Source organism: Saimiri boliviensis, chromosome 6 (assembly GCF_048565385.1).
Source record: "Saimiri boliviensis isolate mSaiBol1 chromosome 6, mSaiBol1.pri, whole genome shotgun sequence".
NCBI lineage: Eukaryota > Metazoa > Chordata > Mammalia > Primates > Cebidae > Saimiri > Saimiri boliviensis.
The window spans coordinates 118,769,957-118,797,109 of record NC_133454.1 but is presented as its reverse complement, the minus strand read 5'-3'; the positions used below and the strand labels follow the sequence as shown (position 1 = coordinate 118,797,109).

The window sequence follows — 27,153 nt, the reverse complement described above, 5'->3', positions numbered from 1 at the left end:
CTTTCTTCCGAGATTCTCAAATGCTTTCATTAGAGCTCATGAAAACCACAGGCAGACACCTTCCCATGTTTCAGAATCATGGCCGTATGAGCCCCTGTGACTGATGGGAGAGTTTTAATACTCTTTAGCTGCATGAAGGCAGGAATTCTGATTTGGGCCTTGATGTAATTTGGATATTTGTCCCCACCCATATCTCACGTCAAATTAGAATCTCCAGTGCTGGAGATGGGGCCTGATGGGAGGTGTTTGAATCTTGCGGGGTGGATCCTCATGGCTTGGTGCTATATTCATGATAGTGAGTTCATGAGAGAGCTGGTCATTTAAAAGTGGATAGCACTCCCCCCTGCCCCTGCCACTCTCCCTCTCCTCTAACTCTGTCTCTCTCTTTGTCTATCTCTCTCTTGCTTGGGCTTTTGCCGTGTGATGTGCCTGCTCCCCCTTTGCCTTCTGTCATGATTGTAAGCTTCCTGAGGCCTCCCTAGAAGCTGAGCTGATGCCAGCACCATGCTTCCTGCAAAGCCTGAACAACTGTGACCCAATTAAACCTCTTTATCAATTACCTAGCCTAAGGAATATTTTCATAGCAGTGCAAGAGCAGACTAGTATAGGCCTTAATGACTGAACAAACAACTCTTGACCAATTCAATCAATTATAAAAAGAGGTCACTAAAACCATTTAAATAAAACCAAGGAATTTATTGCTTAAGCCCAAAGTGACGGCTTTCTAACCAACAATTAATGTTTCCTAGGAATCTAAAAGGAAGCACACACTCATTTGGAATGAACGTTTCTCTATTTTTGCTAGGGTTGTGATAAATTCTAGAAGAGAACTTAGCTAAGGCATTGAAGAAAATGATTTTTCTCCTCTACATTTTCTCAGAACTTGTTATGTGTCCTTGAGCTGGCAGTAAAGAACTGGAATAAATTCATTCAACTGTGGCCTTTCTTGGGTAGGCCATAAATAAGTGAGTAAATAATATCTGCCTCTGTGTCTTTTAACTTTTTTTTATTATTATACTTTAAGTCCTGGGGTACATGTACAGATCATGCAGGTTTGTTACATAGGTATATACGTGTCATGGTGGTGGTTTGCTGCATCGATCATCTCGTCATCTACATTAGGTATTTCTCCTAATGCTATTCCTCCTCAATCCCCTCACCCCCTGCTATTTTTCCCCTAAGCCCCATCCCCCAGGCTCCATTGTGTGATATTCCCTTCCCTGCGTCTGTGTGTTCTCATTGTTCAACATCCACTTATGAGTGAGGATGTCAAACAAGGACAATTTGACATCCTCTCTTCCTATTCTGTTCTTGTGTCAGTTTCTGAGAATGATGGTTTCCAGTTTCATCCATATCTCTGCAAAGGACAAGAACTCATTCCTTGTTATGGCTGTATAGTATTCCACAGTGTATATGTGCCACATTTTCTTTATTCAGTCTATCATTGATGGACATTTGTATTGGTTCCAAGTCTTTGCTATTGTGAACAGTGCTGCAATAAACATGTGTTCATGTGTTTTTATAATGGAATGGTTAATAATCCTTTGGGTATATACCCAGTAATGGGATTTCTGGGTCAAATGGAATTTCTATTTAACCAATTTACACTCCCAGGAACTGTGCAAAATTGTTCCTATTTCTCCACATCCTCTCCAGCATCTGTTGTCTCATGATTTTTTATTGATCGCCATTCTAACTGGCATGAGGTGGTATCTCAAAGTGGTTTTGATTGGCATTTCTCTAATGACGAGTGATGATGAGCTTTTTTTCATATATTTGTTGGCTGCATACATGCCTTCTTTTGAAAAGCATTTGTTCATATCCTTTGCCCACTCTTTGATAGGGTTGTTTGTTTTTTCTTGTAAACTTGTTTAAGTTGTCCATAGATTCTAGATAGTAGCCCTTTGTCGAATGGGTAGATTGCAAAATTTTTTTCTCATTCTGTTGGTTGCTGGCTCACTCTAGTGATAGTTTCTTTTGCTGTGCAGAAGCTCTTAAGTTTAATTAGATCCCATTTATCTATTTTGGCTTTTGTTGCCGTTGCTTTTGGTGTTTTAGTCATGAAGTCCTTACCCATGCCTGTGTCCTAAATGGTATTGTCTAGGTTTTCTTCTAGAGTTTTTATGGTGTTAGGCATAATGTTTATATCTTTAATCCATCTGGAATTAATTTTTGTGTAAGGTGTAAGGAAGGGATCCAGTTTCAGCGTTTTGCATATGGATAGCCAGTTTTCCCAACACCATTTATTAAATATGGAATCCTTTCCCCATTGCTTTGTTTTTGTCATATTTGTCAAAGATCAGATGGTTGTAGTTGTGCAGCATTCTTTCTGAGGCCTCTGTTCTGTTCCATTGGTCTATATATCTGTTTTGGTATCATGCTGTTTTGATTACAGTAGCCTTGTAATATAGCTTGAAGTCAGGTAGCATGATTCCTCTAGCTTTTTTGTTTGTTTGTTTGTTTGTTTGCTTAGGATTGTCTTGGCTATGTGGGCTCTTTTTTGGTTCCATATGAAATTTAAGGTGTTTTTTTTTCCAGTTCTGTGAGGAAGGTCATTGGTAGCTTGATGGGGATAGCATTGAATCTATAAATTACTTTGGGCAGTATGGCCATTTTTACGATATCAATGCTTCCTAACCATGAACATGGAATGTTTTTCCATCTGTTTGTGTCCTGTCTTATTTCCTTGAGCAGTGGTTTGTAGTTCTTGAAGAGGTCCTTCACATATCTTGTTAGTTACATTCCTATGTGTTTTATTCTCTTTGTAGCAATTGTGAATGGGAGTTCACTCATAATTTGGCTCTCTGTTTGTCTGTTATTGGTGTATAGGAATGCTTGTGATTTTTGCACACTGATCTTGTTCCTTATCAGCTTAAGGAGATTTTGGGCCGAGACAATGGGGTCTTCTAAGTATACAATCATATCATCTAAATATACAATCATATCATCTGCAAACAGGGACAACTTGATGTCCTCTCTTCATATTTGAATACTCTTTATTTCTTTCTCTTGTCTGATAGCCTTAGCCAGAACTTCCAATAATATGTTGAACAGGAGTGGTGAGAGAGGACATCCTTGTCTTGTGCCAGTTTTCAAAGGGAATGCTTCCAGTTTATACCCATTCAGTATGATATTGGCTGTGGTCTTGTCATAAATAGTTCTTATTATTTTGAGATACAATCCATCTATACCTAGTTTACGGAGAGTTTTTAGCATAAAGGGCTGTTAAATTTTGTCAAAGTCCTTCTCTGCATCTATTGAGATAATCATGTGGTTTTTGTCTTTGGTTCTGTTTATGTGATGGATTATGTTTATAGATTTGCAGATATTGAACCAACCCTTCATCCCTGGGATGAAGCCAACTTGATTGTGATGGATAAGCTTTTTTATGTTTTGTTGGATTTGGTTTGCCAGTATTTTATTGAAGATTTTTTCATCAATGTTCATCATGGATATTAGCCTGAAATTTTCTTTCTTAGTTGCATCTCTGCCGGGTTTTGGTATCAGGATGATGTTGGTCTCATAAAATGAGTTAGGGAGGATTCCATCTTTTTATATTGTTTGGAATAGTTTAAGAAGGAATGGTACCAGCTCCTCTTTGTATCTCTGGTAGAATTTGGCTGTGAACTCGCCTGGTCCTGGAATTTTTTTGGTTGGTAGGCTATTACTTACTTTAACTTGAGACCTTGTTATTGGTCTATTCAGTAATTCAACTTCTTCCTGGTTGAGTCTTGGGAGCGTGTAAGTGTCCAGGAATTTATCCCTGCGCCTGTGTCTTTAGGCAAGTTGCTTTGACTCTAGATGCCTCAGATCCTCATCATAAAATACAAAGTAAAATAGTAATTTACTCCTAGGATTATTGTGAAGAATTAAATGAGTCAGTACATATAAATACTTAGAATACTGTATTGTGAATAGAAAATGTCCAAGAGATGCTATTACTATTATTATTACATAATGCTTAATCATTATCCAAATCAAGAAATAGTAGAGATTTCCTTAGTTCGATAAGAAATGTAATCTTGGCAATGGGTTTATTGCAATAGAAAGGATCTGGGGTGACTTTTGCAAAGAAGGTTAAGAATATTCATTTTTAAGTCATGAGATCTGAGATTATTAATTTCATCTCTACCACTTGGTAGGTACATAACCTGATCCAAGTTATTTACAAATTCTATTTTCCTCATCTGTGAAATGAGGGTAATTTTATTTAGCTCCTTGAGGACTAAGCTCTGATTTTTTTTTTTAATCTTACTGAAATTCCTTTCTAAGGAGTCTGGGGCATCATGCCCTGCAAACCATAAATTCTTGTCAGATGGATTTTATTTAACCCTATATATAGTGACTTATTTTCCAATCTGACTCTGGCATAACAAGGAAGAAAATCAAAATGTTTTACCCTAAAATACATTTCCTTGCCATACCTGGAAATTGCCCTGTGAAGTCTCTTGTGGAAAAAATCCACATTCTATAGAGAATCCTCTTGCCCCTTTGTTTTCCTTCTTTTCTTCCCAGATCCAGGAGATAATCAGCTAAAAGCCAGGCACCCTTTTTTAAGTCTGATAAAGAACAATTTACAACCTGCTCTCTCTGTTGTCTGCTATCTGAGAGGTTCCTCTGCACAGTAACACTTGGTCTCTATAGTCTTTTACCATAACCCGAACATTCCTTTCCATTAATCCCAGGCCTTCTGATAAACTCAACCGATTGTCTGCCAGAAAATGTTTAAATTTACCTATAGCCTAGAAGCCCCCACTTTGAGTTGTCCCGCCTTTCTGAATGCAACCAATGTACTTCTTGAACATAGTTGATTAATGTCTCATGCATCCCTAAAATATATAAAACCAAGCTGTACCCCGACCCCTTCGGAACATGTTCTCATGACCTCCTGAGGGCTGTGTCAGGGGCCATGGTCACTCATATTTGGCTCAGAATAAATCTCTTGAAATATTTTACAGAGTTTGACTCTTTTTGTCAATGTACCCCATAAAATTGGTACAACAATTAAGTGAGAATATGCATAAAGAGGGCTTAGTCCAGTGCCTGGCATATGGTAATACTTAGTACATGTTGACATATTATTAGTCAATACTTTTACTAAATTTATACAAATCAAGAAAAATTCAGAATAATGTGTTAAAAAGAGACCAAAGAAATAGGGTTAGGGTATCCACTCCAACTGAGACATATCAATCTCAGCAAAGAAGTACACTCATACTTATTATCTCTGTGATTTCTCTCAGAAGCAGTTCTTAGGGAATTAGAGTGAGCTCAGCTTCACGGATGTGGCCATTTGCCAACTCTATCAGCTATCTGGATGCCTCTCCCCATTTTCCTTATAGCTTTTTTTTGTCCTACACCTTTTTTGACCTGTGCTCCAACTCACTATCCTTCAGTTTATCAATTTTCAAAACTGTAGTTAATCTTAAGTCCTCCTAATGTCAAAAGTAATTGAAACAACACAACTAACTAAAAAAACTGTCTCATGGTTTGGATTTACATGGAGCTATTATTAAGTCTTATTCATCTTTAAACTTTTTTGATGAACGGAGATTCTAAATATAAAATCGTCATAAAAATTTTTCTTGTTCAACCACATATATATCTACCAGTAATGGAAATTTTCTCATTGCACTGAGAAGATATAAGGTACATTTGCAGTTTGCCCAACTACCAATAAGAATATAAGTCTTATTAATAGTGATTAATTCTAATGCATAAGATGGAGATTGGTTGTGAGACTTGAAGGTTTTGGGGTTTAGAGTAAGGCACATGTTAAATGTTTTCTAAATAAGTATATTTATTATGGGGCATATAATCAGACATACATTAAATGGAGTATTTTGGAATCAGGCATTTTATAGCCATCTGAAGCAGGAGGAAGTAAAACTTTCCTGGGAGGACTGGAGATAGAATTCACTTTAGTAAAATTATCATCATCCAGGGTGTGGCACTCATGTTTGCAACTTCCAAAAATCTTTTCCAGATGGACTGTAGCTAACCAAGCTCAGAATAGCTAGCTGCATATGCCAGAATGATAGATTTAATTTTCAGTGAAGAACAAAGCTGCCAAGCTTGTACTTGTGCCAGTGGTACGATTCTCCATCTGCCAGGAAGCCATATAGAAAGATAAATTACAATGAAAAGTCTATTTGGAGAGAAAGGGATCACAGAAAAGTGTATAAAGCAGATCAGTTCCTCATACATCCAACTCTAGGTGTATCAGGATACCCCAGCTCTATGGTCCAGGCCGGCTGAAGCCCTGGGCAAGGACACTACCAATTTTTCTACCCAAGCGTTCCCTTTCCTCTCTTTCAAGATGACTGTCCTCCCTCCTAATCAATATTTATAGATCGATGAATGTACAGTTTTTCCTGCTTTTGGTCTAAGAAATATATATATTTTCTCTAAAATGCTTCTGTTACACAGCTTACACACAGAGAGTGTGTAGTGAAACCATGGGCTGATTTTATGGTTTAAGTTTTAGTGTTTTGTAGACACTTTGTTGTCCTATCAACATTCACCTACCTTTTTTCTTTGTAGGTACATATAATTATGCATACTCATGAATTAATGATTGACGCATTAAAGGAGCTCTGATGAGATGCTTAACATTTTTATAAAGATGAAAAGTCTTGCCGGGCGCGATGGCTCAAGCCTGTAATCCCAGCACTTTGGGAGGCCGAGGCGGGTGGATCATGAGGTCAAGAGTTCGAGACCATCCTGGTCAACATGGTGAAACCCCGTCTCTACTAAAAATACAAAAAAGTAGCTGGGCATGGTGGCACGTGCCTGTAATCCCAGCTACTCAGGAGGCTGAGGCAGGAGAATTGCCTGAACCCAGGAGGCGGAGATTGCGGTGAGCCGAGATCGCGCCATTGCACTCCAGCCTGGGTAACAAGAGCGAAACTCCGTCTCAAAAAAAAAAAAAAAAAAAAAAAAAAAAAAGAAAGATGAAAAGTCTTCTATTTCTAGTCTTAAACATTGACAAACCTAGAGCTTGCCTATTCTGTGATCATCCACAGAAATGAGGAATCATTTACATTTCACTTGCTTGTGTTCAGTAATGAATCTAGATCCCCCTGACATAAAAGCAGGCAGGGGCAACCTGGCTATCTTGCATGTAAAGAGATATGCTTTGTATACAGGCACATTTTCCCATCAGCTTGATCTGTGACTAACTCCCTGATTTCCTAGTGACTCATCCTTATGTCTGTAACATTTTCAAATCCACTGAGGAAGACAAGCCAGCTGTTTGTGTTGACCTTTGCTGCCTTTAGTCCACCCTCTCTCATCTTGTGCTTCTCTCTCCCCTTATGCTGGTCAAGACCTCCTATATGCAATACTGCTTATGGGCCTGGCCAGGGATGAGAGTTCCCTCTTTCCTATAAGCAAAGAAATAGCCACACAAGTCTCTTCTTTATTCATGGCTTGGAACTTTTACAAACTAGGTATAGCAGCATCTCTCTTCAGAGTTGCCAGACCAAATGGCTGGCACTATCTAGTTGAAAAGAGTAACCACACACTTTGGGTGGGACCACATTTTATAAATAAACCAGCAGCTGGGACCCAGGGAGACCTCATAGAAAAACAGAGAATTCATCTCGTGCCCGAAGCCAAGTTCTTCTGAAATAGAACTATGATGTCAAACTAGACTTAAATGTCAGCATACACAGAAAAATTGGCAGGCATAAAGTATGACTTTGATATTGTATGATATATGCTTGTTTGTTTTAATAAAATGCCTTTCTTATTCAAAAAGAGGCTGGGTTGCTTTGATCTTAAGAAATTCTTAAGAAGCAAAATTGCTCTGCATGGTTTAGAAGGAGAAAAGTCTGTAAGTCAGACACAACACTGAAACTCATAGCTCATTTCCTAACAACTGAAAGCTGTGTATGTAGCCTGGCAGGGGTTATTTCACCACTCAACTTGACTCTTAGACTACAAAACAATTAGAAGTGAGACTCCATCTGGGGCTGAGGTGCAGCAGTAGGTGTTCTGGGAGACTCATCAAGAAGATGTGGGTTCTGAGAAGTCCTGCACCAGTCCAGTCATCTTTCTCCACACTTCATGTGCCCTGTGACAGATAGTACTGACAATTGCCTGTGTTGTCTGTACTACATGTATAAATGAACATTTTTTCTTCTTGAAAAGCAGAAGGCAAAGCAGGTATTTCTTCTCTGTTTAACACCTTCAGTATGAGTGGCTTTAGAGCTTGGAAGGTTGTAGAATTGTTTTGATACCTGCTATCCCTGGTAGTTTTCCAACAGAAGGCTGAAGATTTGCATGAGATTTTTTGCTGTAGCAAGTTAAACTTCTTTTTATTAGGACTTTGGCCTTTATTCATTTGATGTACCTTTTAAAAAAAATGTTACCTCTTTCTATGTTTTAACATTACAAACTATATGTAATAACATTTCAAAAACAAATAACTTTATCATGTGGTTTTATGTTTGCTTTTTAAAACTTCACATATATTTTTATTTTTATTGTTGATTTCATATCTCCCCCTTTAGCTCCTCCTCCACCTTCCACTCCCAAACAGCAGGAAAAGCCTGAAGGCTCCCAAGAACTCTCTCCCATTGGGTCCTACCTGGAAAGATTCACCTACTTGGAGAGTCCTTCTTATCACTTTTTTTTTTCCAGCTTTTGTTTTAAGTTCCAGGATACATGTGCATGTTTGTTACATAGTCAAACATGTGTGATGGTGGTTTGCTGCACAGATCATCCCATCCCCTAGGTATTAAGCCCAGCATCCATTAGTTATTCTTCCTGATGCTCTCCCTCCCCACCCCTGACAGGCCCCAGTGTATGTTATTCCCCTCCATGTGTTCATGTGTTCTCACCATTCAGCTATCGTTTGTAAGTGAGAACATGCAGTGTTTGGTTTTCTGTTCCTGTATTAGTTTGTTGAGGATAATGGCTTCCAACTCCATCCAGGTCCTTGTGAAAGACATGATTTTGTTCCTTTGTATGGCTGACATTTGATTTACTTCTACAATGAGCTGCAACTCACCATTATACTTAAAAAACTATAGTATTTTAATGGACAGATCATAATTATATGCATTTATGGGGTACAACATGATGTTTTGATATGTGTCAACAATGTGAAATGAGAAGTCAAGCTAATTAAAATAATTATTCTTATCCTTTTTTTTCTTCTTTTTGGTATTCGGCATGTGTCCCCAAAGCTGAGTTTGATTATATCCTTTCTCCATCCTCAAAAGGTAGCTTTTGTCTTGGAGGAGGATGAGAAGAAGTCCAACTGTATTAGTCTGCTTCCAAGCTGCTGATAAAGACATATCCAAGATTGGGAAATTTATAAAAGAAAGAGGTTTAATGGACTCATAATTCCATGTGGCTGGGGAAGTCCTCACAATCATGGTGGAAAGTACAAGGCATGTCTTACGTGGCAGCAGACAAGAGAAGAATGAGAGCCAAGCAAAAGAGGAAACTTTTTTTTGTAATCTTCCTGAGACCATTGTGACGTTTGGATTATCATCCCAGGTGGATGTGTGAGAAGCTGCAGATCAGAGAGGGGAAGTAACCTGCCTGTGCTCACACAGCACTGGAGCCCACTGAGAAGCTGGGCTTCAGATCCCATCCTGGTTCTGTGAGATCCTGAAGACTGCTCCTTTGGCAAACCCTGCCACTTGCCCTTTTCTCTTTCTCCCTTCCCTTGGTCTGTGTTTATGGTCAAAGTGATTAATTTTTACTCAAAGTGAAAAAATAACAGAATAGGAAGATACAATTCCATAAAGAACTATACATATCAATGCAATTGCTAGAAAATAGCTGCTGCTCTACCCAGCCCCTGGGGTGCTTCTCCCCTGCCTGTCATTTGCAGCAGAACCTGTGATTTTAAAACAAGTTCTGAATCCCTCGAGGAAGCATCAGAGATGAGAAGGATTGAAGGCTTTAGTGCCAGAGATGAGAAGGATTGAAGGCTTCAGTGCCCCCCTCCAGCTTCCCTCAACCCAGCCCCCACCACACTGACAGATCTGTCCCCAGCAGAAAAGCTGAAGTCAAGGGTAGGGGGACCTCAGGGGAAGGTGATCCCAACCCCCTCCCCAACCCCAAAAAAAGCCATCACATTTAGTGACACATATTCATTACCATGAGAACAGTACGGAGGAAACTGCTCCCATGATTCAATTAACTCCCCCTGGGTCCCTCCCAAAAAATGAGGTAATTATGGGAGCTACAATTTAAGATGAGTTGGGTACAATTTAAGATGGGTATACAGCCAAACTGTACCATTCACTTCCTGTGACATTATTACCTACCTGTCTTTTTTGGATTCTAAAGAGGAAGGGAAGATGTACTGTACTCTGTACACTCATAGTCACTTAGGCTTCTGTCATTGATAACAGGACTGCATCTGAACAGTGCCTGGCACATTAGGTATGCATTTGATCAATATTTCTTGAATGAATGAATAAACATTAGTATTTTAGAGCAAATCTTAGTATTTGGGTTCCTTCTGAGTCAAAATTATCCTATCACTTACATTCAACAAAATTCCTAAAAGTACTTGATAAAAAATAAAACAATTTATGTGCCAGGTAAGTTCTCAGTAGACCTCTTCTGCGGGAAATATGGTTATCAAGACTATATAATTTTTATGCTATATTATATTGTAACAACATATATTCTTTTTTGTTTTAGAAAGCATTAGCTTTTTATAGTGAAAATCAAAATTGTGTATTGATAGGCCTTGGTTTTTAGATCAATTAAAGTATGTTAATAAAGTTATTTATATTGGATTCTATGTTGAAGATACAGAATTTCTCAGTTTTTCAGTCCAATTTGACAGATGGAAATTTAATTTTTAAAACTATGATTTAATTATACTTTTAGAATGAAAGTAAAATGTGGTTTCCTCATATCTTTAATCTACACACATATATATATGTATGCTTATTACTCAGGAATAAGGTCTTAGGAATATTAAAACATGTTTTTATGAGCAATCAGTAGGCTATGGAAATTGGTATGATAACAGTGTAAGCTAATTACATTTTAATAAGCAAAGGCAATAGAAATTAGAATTAATCTGCTTAATAACATAAACATATGAATAAAAAGTTTTATTTCAAAGGTAATAAGGGAAAATTAAAGCAATTCTTCTACCTAATAAAATATCAGTCAAAAATATTAAAATAATTTAGAAATTACATTATTTGAATGTGGGGGAAAATACAGTAAGTGATAGTATATGGTCACTTATTTCTAAAGAAAATATAAAATGGTTGAAACATTTAAAAAATATAGTTGTGATATTTGATTAAATATTTGGGCTAAATCCACAACCTTGCCTTTACTTCCTCCTGGATCCCACCTAAAATGACAATAAAAGTTTTTTTTTTTTTTTTTTTTTTTGTGTGTGTGAAGGGTTTTTGTTTGTTTAATACATCTGAAAAGAATGCATATACAAAGAATTGCGACATGAGAAAGCATTGGTTCAACACTAATGAATCTACAAGAATTAGGATTGGGAAGGTGGGAACGATTACCTCAACATTTTTAAAAACTGGAAACTGCAACCAAAATAAGCTGATAAAATCCCTATTAACACTTATGAAGAGTCTTCATAAGACTCTTTCCATGATTTTATTAAGCTAGAGAGCCTCACTTGGCTGCTCTAGGGTTCCTCATATGTAAAACAAAAATAAGAGGATTCCCCTGACTGGTCCCCATGTTGTTAAGGGTTCTCCCCACCCCCACCCTACCCCCAGCTTCTTAATGAAGCAGGCCTCCATCCTCTTGAGAGGATGTGAATCATTCCACAGATGTCTGTCTTCTAGCACCACCCCTCGTATTTCCTCTACATACCAGGTCTTCAGCTGCATTCTAGGAACACCATATACTACTGAGTTGCAAGTCAATGCTAAGCATATAAGACAATGACTGACAGGGAAAAAAAAATTTTAATTACAAACTCAATTCATTTGGTGTATTTCGAAGGTGCAATACTTTTCTTCATTTATCAGTGAAAGAAGTTAGAAACTAACTTCCCCAAAAAATCAGCAATGGCAAACAAATGTCCTTGAAAGTCACAGTCATATATAGTGCGTCCTAGAAAAGAGGAGGGGCAAGACAGGCTCCACCCACTTTCATGAGTTTCATCAAATACTGGATCTACTCAAGGGTGGAGAGAAAAGGCAACTTTCAAAAACGAGTATGTTACTAAATGAGGCACTTACTATACTCCTTCCTAAGAGCACCAAGATGGGGAACATGTTTTCTAAACTAGATCTAGGAAGTGGAATGTGGAATCAATCCGTCCTCCTCCCCTTAAGGGCTAACCACTGGTTAATGAATTAAAAAAACAAGACTAAAAAACAAACCCCACACACACTCCCCCCAAAAAAAGAGAAGGGGAAAAAAAAACCACTAAGATGTCCCAGATTACTCTCCAGAGTGGAACCAGGGAGCAGCTTCAACAATTCCAATTAGTCTGTTACAGAGTCATCTACAAGCTGCCTTGCTTTAAAAAAAAAACAAACTTTTTTTTAAACAACGAAACAAAAACTAGTACTAATCACTTTTCTGACAATATACAATTACTCAAAATTAACTAGTACTGGGAGGGGAAGAGGGGGTCCATACCTATGGGGCTTGTCTCACACGAGTGCATGTGGGTAGGTGCAGGGCATTTGTCATTATTGCAAAAACGAATTTTAATTTTTAATCTTTAGTTTGATTTAAACATTGCTTTTAGTATGACGCTGACACCAGCTGTGCAGAAAGGGCTCTGAAGAGATGTTCATAGCAGCACACACCTGCGGCTCTTCTTCGGATCTGGAGGCTCCAGGGCAGCAAATATTGCTTCGTCAAATACATTCTTTAGGCCTTTCTGTGTGAGTGCAGAACACTTCACATACTTGACAGCCTTCAGGTCACGGGCCAGCTTTTCAGCAGTCTCTGGTGTGATAGGCTTCTGTTTGTTCTTGTCAGGTTTCTCAATAGTAGAGGAGTCATCTCTGAGATCAATTTGGGTCCCAACAAGCAAGAAAGGAGTCTTTGGACAGTGGTGAGTTATCTCAGGCACCCACTTTTCTTTCACATTTTCAAATGAAGATGGAGAAACCACTGAAAAACAGACTAGAAATACATCTGTTTGTGGATAACTCAGCGGTCGTAATCTGTCATAATCCTCTTGCCCTGCAGTATCAAAAAGTCCAAGAATGTATGGTTCTCCACCAATCATAACTGTGACTGCATAGTTTTCAAAAACAGTCGGTACATATTCCGATGGAAATTTATTTCTTGTGTAGGGTATCAGGAGACATGTTTTACCAACAGCACCATCGCCCACAACAGCACACTTAATTGTCTGCATTGCTGAAATAGTTTTGTATCCACTTTAAGTATTTCAAATCTGATGTTAATCTCAGCTTCTCCACCGGGGCGTTGGCAGCACTGCGCGGGGTCTCCCCGGCTGCCGGACAGGGGCGCCAAGTTTTTGTTTTTTAAATTGTAAAACCACCAGGATGTAGAGAATAGGAGAAGTGGTGACAAGAGTTGGAAGGTGGAAAGCAGATGTTTGAGGGGCCACCGAATCAGAATAAATAAATCAGGAAACTATGGGTTCTGGATGGGTTAGGGTGGAAGAGTAGGGAAGAAGCCATTTGATTGCACGACTTCAGAAAGGATCAGAAATGGAAAGCCCTAGGAACCCGCACAGGGTGGGTGAGGCTTAGAACTGAGTTTGGTTGAAAATCTATTAAGAAACAGCTAGATTCCTGGACCAGCCCCTCCCTTCCTCTTGGGTCTGGTCTGGCAACCTTTCCCTCACTATCCCTCCCCAGCTCTGCCAGAAGACCAAAAGTTTATTCTCTGGAGAGCTGAACCAGGCACTGTGGCCTTGGGCTATTACACATAGCTAAGGAGGAATGCTAAAAACAGAGGCACTACAATAATATCTACATAGAGAAAGGGGAGATTTCCTCAGTTTGAGCTCCTCTGTCCATCATGGACCTACTCCATTCACTCATTCAACTCTTGGAACACTCCTGAATTTCTATGTAGAGAAAATCCTGCTCAAGGGAACATAACTACTGATACTTACAGGAGGAGTCCATCTCAGCAATTGTGAAGTTCCTGCCAGATCACCTAGCAGAAAGTTTGCCAGAAGACTATCTCTGACCACGAACACCAAGCTTCAGAACTTGTTTTTCAATGCTCATTCTGCAATTTGAAAGCATACTCAAGGACCACCAGACACAGTCCTAAAACAAACAGAAAAAAAGGAACCCAATGACAAAAAGACAATCTAGGAACCATAAAAGTAGGAAATAAAATTCAAAAATTAATACAGTCAGATTAAAGAAGATATTGTGTCCTTAAAACGAGAACAGGGTGCTATATCAGGAACAAGAATGAGGATAGAACCAGAACTGTTTTCCATTTTAAGTATTAAAATTAACTTGACTTTTAAAACTATGTATAATTTACATTTATTAGATTGAGAGTTAAGTTACAAAAATCAGTGATTATTTATTTATTCATATACTGCTTATCATCCATAATCATTCTTTCTCAGAGGAGTGTCTTAATTTTTTTTATTTTTTCTTATAGTGGGGAAAGATGTTCTTTTCTGTTCTCAGCTGTCATTGTTTGAATAACTTTGGTTCCAATTCTAGGTTCAGAGATAAATCCTGATTGGCTTAAACCAATCAGCAATCAGCAATCAGCAAATATCATCCAACTGCTGTAACAACTAGCTTGGAGTATGAGTGGGTAATATAGCCCAATCAAAGCCAGAAAAATACAAGGAGATGCTTGCTAGGCATCTGAGAAGAAACCTTTCATCTGTGGTATCTACCAGAAGGTACGCTCTCTTCTTTAGGATGATGTGAGGAGAGACTGTGAGATCTGGAACTTGTACAAGAATTATGCTACTACTAGGAAAATTGGCCACAGGATGGCACAATTACTACATAAGGCACACTAAACTGAATAAAAGAAAGTGGCTATTTGGTAATATTGTTTGGGCTAGTGGATCAAATTTTCTCTGAATACCTCAGTTTTATGAGCTAAAAGATTCACTTTAATGCTTCATCTGGTTTAAATTATTTTTTCTGCCATTAAAATAAAAGATTCCTCAGTCTAAATTTAATCTTGTAATACATACCAAGAATCACAAAAATGTGACTCATTTTGAATAAGTTGTCTTAATTCCCAGGAGGATGTTAATTGCCTATTACCAAACAAGGAATTACTATAAAATGTTGTGGCTTGAAACAAAAATAGAAAAAAAATGATTAAATAAATTAAGGTATGGTCAATTGGTCTATTAAGATAGAAGATGATAATATATAATGCACTCAAGGGAATTTGACAATCTACACATTCTGGTATTCAAGAAACACAATTTTCATCATCATTCCATAACTATTTTTACTTTATGCTCTCTTTTTTTCTCTGAGGGAAAAAAATCAATTGAAGTTCCTTTTCTTCCCCCACCCCCCGATTTTTGTCTAAGTTCTACAGAACTTGACTGATGTCAGAGCACTGGGGACATCTGATCCTTGATCTCACCATACTAGAACTCTGAAAATATCTATCAGATATATCAGATCCCCAGTTGTCAAATCACAAATGAGTTGCTGTTGATTTCTGTTTATTCCTATCTTCAAGATCTATTAGGTCCGATGATTCTGATAAGCTACCCTTGTTTAGATGAAGATTGTTCTGTTGCTCCCATCCTCAATATTGCATAGGAAGCTGCAGCACTCAAATGTCTACCTGGAAGCCCCCATGACCCTATTTCCTTAAGTTTCTGCCTGCCAACCAAGATCTTGAACAAAAGATGGTTAGAAGATCTCTGCTTTTGGTGTCTCCTAACCTGGGTGAAAACTGTGATGTATCTCGGGCTTTGTCTATAAGCCATTCTGAAGACTCACTCATGATTTTGGTCTTATCACTTCTGCTTCAACTTCCTTCTGCTGTCACATTTTTTTTCTGAGGTTTGAGAATCTAACAACCTACCTGCCTGGGAGAAAGAAATGGTTAGAGATATGGGGAAAAGAATATTAGGTAAAAAGCTAGACAACATTTAAAAAATATTGTCTCATCACATACAGCTAAGGAAAATTTCTAACAAGAAGGTTGGATGTGGATAAAACAGATTAAATTCATGTTAGAAGTATGAGGAGAACTTATTTGCTAACATATTGCAACAGACTCTTTGGTCTTCTCCACAGCCCAGTCTCTGTTCTTCCCATATAATGTCCAGTGTATTTCTGAAAGAAAAACCAGACTTTCAGGAGCAAACAAAATAGGCTTAATCCCTGTTAGTATCTTGTGCTGAAAAACAAGAATTGCTTCTCTTCCTATTCAATCTGGAGAGAGAAGATAAAAAGCTAGGAAGGCCGGGTGGAAGGAGGTGAAAGGGTTCATGCTTGGCAGGTTGCGGTGGCTGAATATTATTTATCTTTTCAATCTTTCCTGCACACTTTACTCAGTTCTTCCTCTTTGCCTCCTGATAAAAGAAAAACTTCAGCTGAATGAAATTTAAAGCAGTTTATTGAGCAATGAAAGATTCATGAATTGAGTTGCTTCTTGAGCCAGAGTGGGCTCAGAGACTCCAGCACAGCCATGTGGTTGAAGAAGATTCATGAGCAGAGAAAGGAAAGTGAGGTACAGAAAACAAAAGTGAGGTACAGAAACAACTAAATTGGTTACAGCTTGGCATTTACCTTACTTGAACACAGCTCAGTTATTTATACTTGATTGGCCAAAACTCAGTGACTGGCACAAGTGTAGGCAATGGTCTATTTACACCTCCACTCTTTATAGTTCACAATGTACAGAAAAACCTTTAGGCTGAACTTAAAATATGTAAAGAGGCAGCTTTAGGCTAAACTTGATTTAACAATTCCCGTCTTTTTTTTATCGTCTCAGTTTTGAGAGCTTGAAACTTGAGTCATTGATGTCATTGTCACCATTGTAAATGTACTTATTTGGCATTGAAACCCACTGGAAAACAGTAGAAGAGTGGGTTTTATGAAGTAGGAACAAGGATTCAGTAGAGGGTTCCTCCTTATGCTGGAATGTCCTGTTTACATGAAAAAAACAAACAAACAAACAAACAAAAAACAAAAAACAAAACCTTGTCTGTTCAAGAATCTGTGTTTCCTTAAAGTCTTAGTTTGATTATGTCACATTTAGCATTAGTGACTCCATTTGTTTGGTCTGGTTTCTTGGCACCTACTGCATGAGCTTAGTCCAAAACAACGGCCTCCCATAATTTTGTTTAAAAATTCTCCCTTTTTGGTCAGGTTTTAATTTAGGTGAGAGTGTGACAAAACTTAGGGCCTTAGCTCCACTCTCAGTTACTGTCATTTTGGGTTTCTGGTCTCAGCGTGTCATTCATAGGTTACAGTGTCCTCATGGTCACACACTTCTGTCAGTTCTTCTCATTCCAGTTAAAGAGACATTCCAGAGATGGCTGCATGCAAACATTTAAAACTTTCGAGAGAATATAGCACACAGGGAAACTGCTATTAGGACTATCAGGAGGGTAATGCTAAGAGTTTGGAGTATGCTTCTTACCCAGGGTCCCCATAAAACAAACTACCTGAAATCAAATAGACCAAAGAATGAGCTAGATAGAGTTTACTCAAGTAAGCGGTTTCTTCATTAATCCTCTACAACTAAATCGCTATAATCTACATTTGATGTATTTCTCCATAGGTCACAAGTGCTGTAAGCTGCACAGATACTTCTGTTTAGCCAGTAAGTAATCTAGAGCTATCCTATTATGTAGCATAACTTTCATGAGAGAATGTAAAGTATGTTGTATAATGACATCCTTTACAGTAGAATCTTCTATAGAGCCTATCATGAGGGATACTTTTTTAAATCATTGCCTTTTTTACTTCAAATAATGGGAAAAAGGACTTAACAAATGATGCCCTTCTAGAAGAGTGAAGGCCTCCTGGCAAAGTTCTCTTTAATCCATGATGTAGGTCAGGCGTCCCCAAACTTTTTACGCAGGGGGCAAGTTCACTGTCCCTCAGACCTTTGGAGGGCTGCCACATACTGTGCTCCTCTCACTGACCACCAATGAAAGAGGTGCCCCTTCCTGAAGTGCGGCGGCGGGCCGGACAAATGGCCTTGGGGGCCGCATGTGGCCTGTGGGCTGTAGTTTGGGGATGCCTGATGTAGGTTAAGAGGAGTGAACCAATGTTCTATTTCTCACTAATTATGAGGCAAAGTATGTACCATTAACATTTCTCACCTATATTGGGGCCTTTATCTTTTATCTGTCAAGATATAAGGTTATCCATGTATAAGGCTGGGGGTTCAATACATGTTTATTTCTTTCCCCTGCACTGAAATTTCCCCCTTTGTTAATTGGGAAAGATTGATGCTTTCTCTTCTTTACATATATATATATAACTTTAGATTCTGAGGTACATGTGCAGATCTTGGAAGATTGTTGCATAGGTACAATCATGGAAAGGTGGTTAGTTGTCACCATCCCCCCATCACCTATACCTGACATTTCTCCCCATGTTAACCCTCTCCCACCCTCCCTCTCACTATCCCTCCTGTAGCCCCCTGCCAATGGACCCCAGTGTGTGATGCTCCCCTCCCTGTGTCCATGTGTTCTCATTGTTCAACACCTGCCTATGAATGAGAACATGTGGTGTTTGATTTTCTGTTCTTGTGTCAGTTTGCTGAGAACGTTGGTTTCCAAGTTCATCCATGTCACTACAAAGGACACAAACTCACTGTTTTTTACGGCTGCATAGTATTCCATGGTGCTACATTTTCTTTGTCCAGTCTATCATTGATGGACATTTGGGTTGCTTCCAGGTCTTTGCTATTGTAAACAGTGCTGCGATTAACATGCGTGTGCATGTCTTTATGATAGAACGATTTATAGTCTTTTGGGTATATACAAAGTAATGGGATTGCTGGGTCAAATGGAATTTCTATTTCTAGATCCTTGAGGATTGCCACACTGTCTTCCACAATGGTTGAACTAATTTACACCCTAACCAACAGTGTAAAAGTGTTCCTATTTCTCCATATCCTCTCCAGCATCTGTTGTCTCCAAATTTTTTAATGATTGCCATTCTAACTGGCATGAGATGGTATCTCAATGTGGTTTTGATATGCATTTCTCTAATGACCAGTGATAATGAGCATTTTTTTCATATGTTTGTTGGCTTCATATACATCTTCTTTGAAAAGTGTCTGTTCATATTCTTCACTCACTTTTGGATGGGTTTGTTTGTTTTTTTCTTGTAAATCTGTTTCAGTTCTTTGTAGATTCTGGATATTAGCCTTTTTCAGATGGGTAGATTGCAAAAATTTTTTCCCATTCTGTTGTTTGCCAGTTTGTTCTAATGATTGTTTCTTTTGCTGTACAGAAGCTCTGAAGTTTAATTAGATCCCATTTGTCTATCTTGGCTTTTGTTGCCAATGCTTTTGGTGTTTTAGTCATGAAGTCCTTGCCTATGCCTATGTCCTGAATGGTTTTGCCTAGGGTTTCTTCTAGAGTTTTTGTGGTGTTAAGTCTTATGTTTAAGTCCTTAATCCACCTGGAGTTAATTCTAGTGTAAGGTGTCAGGAAGGGGTCCAGTTTCTGCTTTCTGCACATTGCTAGCCAATTTTCCCAACACCAGTTATTAAACAGGGGACCATTTCCCCATTGCTTGTTCTTGTCAGGTTTGTCAAAGATCAGATGGTTGTAGACAGGTGGTGTTGCTCCAGAGGTGTCTGTTCTGTTCCATTGTTCTATGTCTCTGTTTTAATACCAGCACCATGCTGTTTTGATTACTGTTGCCTTGTAGTATAGTTTGAAATCAGGTAGCGTGATGCTGCCAGCTTTGTTCTTTTTGCTTAGGATTGTCTTGGCTATGTGGGCTATTTTTTTTCCAGTTCTGTCAAGAAAGTCATTGATAGTTTGATGGGGATAGCGTGAAATCTATAAATTACTCTGGTCAGTATGGCCATTTTCACAATATTGATTCTTCCTAACCATGAGGATGGAATGTTTTTCCATCTGTTTGTGTCTTCTCTTATTTCCTTGAGCAGTGGTTTGTAGTTCTCCTTGAAGAGGTCCTTTACCTCCTTTGTTAGTTGTATTCCTAGGTGTTTTATTCTCTTGTAGCAACTGTGAATAGGAGTTTGCTCTTGATTTGGCTTGCTGTTTGACTGTTATTGATGTATAGGAATGCTTGTGATTTCTGCACATGGATTTTGTATCCAGAGAGTTTGCTGAAGTTGCTTATCAGCTTAAGGAGAATTTGGGCTGATACGATCGGGTCTTCTAAATAGACAGTCATGTAGTCTGCAAATAGAGACAATTTGACTTTCTCCTTTCCTAATTGAATACCCTTTTTTTTTTTCTTGCCCGATTGCTCTGGTGAAAACTTCCAATACTATATTGAATAAAAGTGGAGAGAGAGGCATCCTTATCTAGTGCCAGATTTCAAAGGGAATGCTTCCAGGTTTTACCCATTCAGTATGGTATTAGCAGTGGGTTTGTTGTAAATAGCTTTTATTATTTTGTGATATGTTTCATAAATACCTAGTTTATTGAGAGTTTTTAGCATAAAGAGCTGTTGAATTTTGTTGAAGGCCCTCTCTGCATCTATTAAGATAATCATGTGGATTTTGTCTTTGGTTCTATTTATGTGGTGGATTATGTTTACGAACTTGTTTGTTGAATTAGTCTTGCATCCCCCGGATGAAGCCTACTTGATCCTGATGGATAAGCTTTTTGATGTGCTGTTGCAATCCGTTTGCCAGTATTTTATTGAAGATTTTTGCATCTATGTTCATCATGGATATTGGCCTGAAGTTTTCTTTTTGAGTTTAGTCTCTGCCAGGTTTTGGTATCAGGATGATGTTGGTCTCATAAAATGAGTTGGGGAGAATTCCCTCTTTTTGTATTGCTTGGAATAGTTTCAGAATGATTGGTACCAGCTCCTCTTTGTACACCTGGTAGAATTCAGCTGTAAACCTGTCTGGACATGGACTTTTTTTGGTTGGTAGGCTATTAATTGCTGCATCAACTTCAGCCCTTGTTATTGGTCTCTTCAGGTTTTCAGCTTCTTCCTGGTTTAGGCTTGGGAGCGTGCAAGTGTCCAGGAATTTATCCATTTCTTCCAGGTTTACTGGTTTATGTGCATAGAGCTGTTTGTAGTAATCTCTGATGGCAGTTTGTATTTCTGTGGAATTGGTGGTGATATCCCCTTTATTGTTTGTTATTGAATCTATTTAATTCCTCTCTCTTCTTTTTTATTAATCTAGCAAGTGGTCTATTTTGTTAATCTTTTTGAAAAACCAGCTCCTGGATTTATTGATTTTTTGAAGTTTTTTTTTGTGTCTCTATCTCTTTCATTTCTACTCTGATCTTAGTTATTTCTTGTCTTCTGCTAGCTTTTGAGTTTTTTTGATCTTGCTCCTCTAGTGCTTTCAATTTTTACGCTAGCGTGTCAATTTTAGATCTTTCCTTGTTTCTCATGTGGGCATTTATTGCTATAAATTTTCCTCTAGACACTGCTTTAAATGTGTCCCAGAGATTCTGGTACATTGTGTCCTCATTCTCATTGGTTTTTGAAGAACATCTTTATTTCTGCCTTCATTACATTGTTTATCCAGTAGTCATTCAGGAGCCAGTTGTTCAGTTTCCATGAATTTGTGTGGTTTTAAGTTAGTTTCTTAATCCTGAGTCCTAAATTGATTGCACTGTGGTCTGAGAGACTGTGTTATGATTTTCATTTTTTTGCATTTGTTGAGGAGTGGTTTACTTCCAATTATGTGGTCAATTTTAGACTAAGTGCAGTGTGGTGCTGAGAAGAATATATATTCTGTGGCTGTGGGTAGAGAGTTCTGTAGATGTCTATTAGGTCTGCCTTTTCCAGTTCTGTGTTCAAGTCTTCTATACCCTTGTTGATTTTCTGTCTCATTGATCTGTCTAATGTTGACAGCGGAGTGTTAAAGCCTCCCACAATTATTGTGCGAGAGTCTAAGTCTCTTTGTAGGTCATTAAGAACTTGCTTTATGTATCTGGGAGCTCCTGCATTGGGCACATATATATTTAAGATAGTTAGCTTTTCTTCTTGTATTGATCCTTTCACCATTATGTAGTGTCCTTCTTTATCTTTTCTGATCTTTGTTGGTTTAAAGCCGATTTTATCAGAGACTAAAATTGCAACCCCTGCTTTTTTTTGCTCTCCATTTGCTTGGTAGATCTTCTTCCACCCCTTTATTTTGAGTTTATGTGTATCTTTGTGTGTGAGATGGGTCTCCTGAATACAGCACACCAATGGGTTTTGAATTTTTACCCAGTTTGCCAGTCTCTGTCTTTTGACTGGGGCATTTAGGCCATTTATATTTAACGTTAATATTGTTATCTGTGAATTTGATCCTGCCATTTTGTTACTGGTTGTTTGTTTTGCCCATTGGTCAACACAGTTTCCTCATTGCATCATTGGTCTTTAGCATTTGGTTTGTTTTTATAGTGGCTGGTACTAGATGTTTTTTCCTGTGTTTAATGCTTCCTTCAGGAGCTTTTGTAAGGCAGGTCTGGTGGTGGTGAAATCTTTCAGTAGCCCTTGCTTGACTGTAAAGGATTTTATTTCTCCTTCACTGATGAAGTTTAGTTTTGCTGGATATGAGATTCTGGGTTGAAAGTTCTTTTCTTTAAGGATGTTGAATATTGTACCCACTCTCTTCTGGCTTGTAGGATTTCTGCCGAGAGATCTGCTGTGAGTCTGATGGGCTTTTCTTGGTGGGTGACCCAAACTTTCTCTGTGGCTTCCCTCAGCATTTTTTCTTTCATTTCAACCCTGGTGAATCTGACAATTATGTGCCTTGGGGTTGCTCTTCTTGAGGAGTATCTCTGTGGTGTTCTTTGTATTTCCTGTATTTGAATGTTGGCCTGCTGTGCTAGGTTGGGGAAGTTCTCCTGGATAACATTTTGAAGAGTGTTTTCCAGCTTGGACTCATTTTCCTAGTCCTCTTCAGGTACACCAATCAAGCATAGATTAGGTCTTTTCACATAATCCCATATTTTGTGGAGGCTTTGTTCATTTCTTTTCACTCTTTTTTTCTCTTATTTCTGCCTTCTCTTTTTATTTCATTGAATGATCTTTGATCTCTGATATCATTTTTCTGCCTTCTCTTTTTATTTTGTTGAGTTGATCTTCAATCTCTGATATCCTTTCTTCTGCTTGATTGATTTGGCTATTGAAACTTGTGTATGCTTCATGAAGATCTTGTGCTGTGTTTTTCAGCTCCATCAAGTTGTTTAGGTTCTTCTCTAGGCTTGTTATTCTAGTTAGCATTTCATCTTTTCTCTAGGGTCCTAGTTTCTTTGCACTGGGTTAAAACACGTTCTTTTAGCTCAGAGAAGTTTGTTATTACCCATCTTCTGAAGCCTGCTTCTGTCAGCTTGTCAAAATCGTTTTCTGACCTTTTTTGTTGCCAAGCTGGTAAGTCGTTATGATCTCTCTGGGGAGGAGAGGCATTCTGGACTTTGATATTTTCATCCTTTTTGCACTGGTTTCTTCCCATCTTCTCTGAATGGACATCCTTTCTGTTAATGTTGGGGTTATTTCTCCTGTATGAGGCTTTTTTGTTTTTTTTAAGCACAGGTGTCATTGTGCCACTTGAGACAGTCTATCTGTTGTCTGCCTGTGGAGGCACTGCTGGGCTGCCTCAGTCTCAGCCAGGCTGCTGTTTATTCTTCACCTGGTTTTTGTACTGGTGGGGTTAGCCCTGCCTTCCCAGTGGCGGGCTCTTTCCCTCTGCCAAGCCTGCTGTTCCCAGGTGGAGAATATGTTAACTGCAAAACTCTCCTGGGAGAGGGACTCTGGTTGCTGGATCTTGTGGGGGAGGGGGCCTGTCTGGTCATATTCCCCCTCCCCACTTTCAACTCTCCCTTCTTTGGGACAGGCAGTTCCTTTCCACAGGCTTTCTTGGTATTAGTCCAAATCTCTGTCCCGGTCTGCACTAACAAGGCACTGGTCTGGCCGGGGCTGCCAACCTGGGCTCTCACCTGGGTCTGTGACTCTGGGTGGTTCTCAGCAAGGCAGCATTTTCCTGGTTTGTGTGCTGCTGAAGTCTCAGAGTGACTTGCTGTATCTGATTCAGAGAACCAAGGAGATGATGCCCCCCCAATCCTCAGTGCCTGATGCACTTTCCAGATGGAACAGTGCCCCACCTTGCCTCAGCTGGACGACTTTGGGCTAGTTTCACTATCTTTTTGGGGGGTTAATCTCGCTGTTTAACTAGCCTCTTTAAAACAAAACCAGTGCTTCACCTGGAGACATGGATATTGCTCTGGTTCTGTCTCACTTGGTGTTAGCTGCACTCTGGAGAAGCTTCCTTTTGGCCATCTTCTGGAAGGGCAATCTTTTTTATTATGTTTTCGGAAGATCCAATCTTCACATTCTATATTGTGAAGGAGTTGATTGTCCTTAGTCAGTGAACCATAAAAATCTTTTTTTTAACCTGGTGAGAGGTAATAATCTACTGTTATAACATCAGGCCTCTTGTGTGGGAAAATATACCTAGATACAATATTTAATGCAATGCAGGTTTATATACAGTATTTAATGTTTAAGTACAATATTAAATGCAATATTTAATGCAATATTTTATATAAAATCAGAAAACATGCATTGAAAATGACAATTGAATGAAATCTCTCTACACATGTTTAAGTGGCCCATCAGGTGGTCATATGTACCTAAATCTTTGATTATCTTCCCAGGAATATGGGTTTGATAAACCAAACATTGATCATAAACTATTTTAGCAATTTAGAAGTCACTACATCAATATGTATTTAATTTGGATCATTTTATCTTTTTCAGGATAAGTCATGGAATGCAGAACTTTTAATAATAAAAGTTTTAAGGACTCAGGAAGAACAAGGTGACCATCCTGGTTCTCCATACATCCATGCTTATCATGGAATTTATATCCTCTTGAATACCAGTTGTTTCTCAAATTTAGGTGCATAGCACTGATAACTGATGGGTTATCATAGGTAATTTGACATAGATCAAGGTTATGACTTATACCCATGAATGTATGAGGTATTTTCAAAGAAGTAGCAGTTTCTACAAGATCTAGACTCTCCAAAGGTGCTCATAAAAAGTAAAATTTAAGAAGGGATATCAGAAATTTTTCATGGAGATGAAGAGAATCAACAAATGGTAAAGGTTACACAGATGTCAAACCAGAAAGGACTCATTCCCTAAGCCAGGATTGAACCTGGGCTGCCACTGTAAAATGGCAAAGCCTTAGCTGCTAAGCTACAGCCCTGGGTACTTTCCATTGCTTTTCTAGAAGGAGTCTAGAGCAGCCAATTTTGAGCATGCCAAGTCTTTTAACTGCACAATGTAATTTTTAGAGCCAACTATGACATAAACCCCCAAATTCCTGTTTCCTAGATGGTAGAAATAAAGAGAAAGTGCCACCATGTGGTTATAAGCTCAAGCTCTCAAGGACTTAAAACAAGATGGAGACCTCACTCACTTTTTGTTTGTTTCAGGGAGATGCTGCAGTAAAGTTTGTTACTGACCAGTTTGCTGGGCTGTCTTGAACAATGAGCTTATGGAGTACTAGACCCACTTTCCATCCTATGGTAACCCTCTTTATGACAGAACAAGGCAGAAAGACAAATTTACACAAAAACAAAGTCATAGCACAAAGTACAGCAGATATGCTACAGCTAAAGACTAGCCTCACAAAAAATTTTTCTTGTTAATTAAAATTTGTAACAGGTTAGTTATTTTTACCATTCCCACATTCGGTTTTCACAGAATGAGACCGAGAGAGAGAGAGCAAAGCATTGCCCACAGCAGGGTGGGGAAGATGAAGAGCTCAGGGAAGCCAGAGAATCACCCACCCATTGCTGCAATACTGAATCAACAGCTCAGGCGGCCACTTGTAGGTTATGAAGTGATCTTTTCCAGCATTCCCATCAGCTCTTAATTTTCCTTCTTTAGAAAGAAAGTTTCCCCATGTCCCATGATCCTGCACATGCTTAATCCTGTCACCTGTAGGTGTCAGCATAGAGTGCAAGGCAGATTTAATTTTTTTGTTTTTAGTTAGTTGTCTAAGTTTTTTATTTGTCTTCAAATTTCCAAAAGCCAAATTTTACACCCCTTGTAACACTGCCATTTGCTACCAGTTTCTTTCTGACCCAGTCAGTTGTAAGAGGCCTCTGACTGGATCCAAGCCAGATAATTTCCAGAGCCAATCCTATCCTGGACTAAGTCTAGTTTCTGTCACAAGTTCCAAACACAGTTTGAATCAGAAATTTTCTCGAAGAAACTTGGAGAGCTTAAAACACAAATTTGTGGAGCTTTGAAATCCCAGAGAGAACCTATCACAATATACAGCTGCTGTGAGAGATTTGGGTCTAGGAGGTAACTCGTTTAGTCACTCAGTGCTTCTGGGGATAGTTAGAAGCTCTACTTCAGATCCCACTTCTGAAACCATCTAATAGAAGAAAACTTTAGCCACATTAAATTTGAAGGAGTTTAACTGAGCAGCCTCTTGAGCCCGAGTAGGCTCAGAGACTTCAGCACATCCTCATGGTGGAAAAATATTTATAGACAGAAAAAGGAAAGTGACATACAGAAAACAGAAGTCAGGTACAGAAACAGCTAGATTAGTTACAGTTCAGCATTTGCTTTATTTGAACATGGTTAAAAAAGTTGGTTATATTTGATTGGCCAAAACGGTGATTAACCCAAGTGGAGGCTACGGTCTATTTATACTTCCACTTGTTATAGTTCATGATGTACAGAAAAACCTTTAGACCAAACTTAAAATATGCAAGGAGGCAGCTTTAGGCTAAACTTGATTTAACACTCCTCATCTCTGCCCTTGTTGGTATAATCATTCTTCCCTCCCCTTCTTCCTCTCCTACTCTTTTATTCCTTCTAAGCTTGTCAAACCCATGGCCCATGGGCTGCATGCAGCCCAGGATAGCTTTGAATGTGGCCCAATTAAAATTCATAAACTATCTTAAAACATTATGAGTTTTTTTTTAGAATTTTTTTTTAGCTTATCAGATATTGTTAGTGTAGTTTATGTGTGACCCAAGACAATTCTTTCAGTGTGGCTCAGGGAAGCCAAAAGACTGGACATCTCTGTGTG

At 38.7% G+C, this 27,153-nt stretch overlaps 1 pseudogene; it reads right to left on the bottom strand.

The window, feature by feature from the left end:
* Positions 1-12,757: 12,757 nt before the first annotated feature.
* Positions 12,758-13,447, bottom strand: LOC101036024 (cell division control protein 42 homolog pseudogene; annotated as a pseudogene).
* Between the last annotated feature and the right edge of the window lie 13,706 nt (positions 13,448-27,153).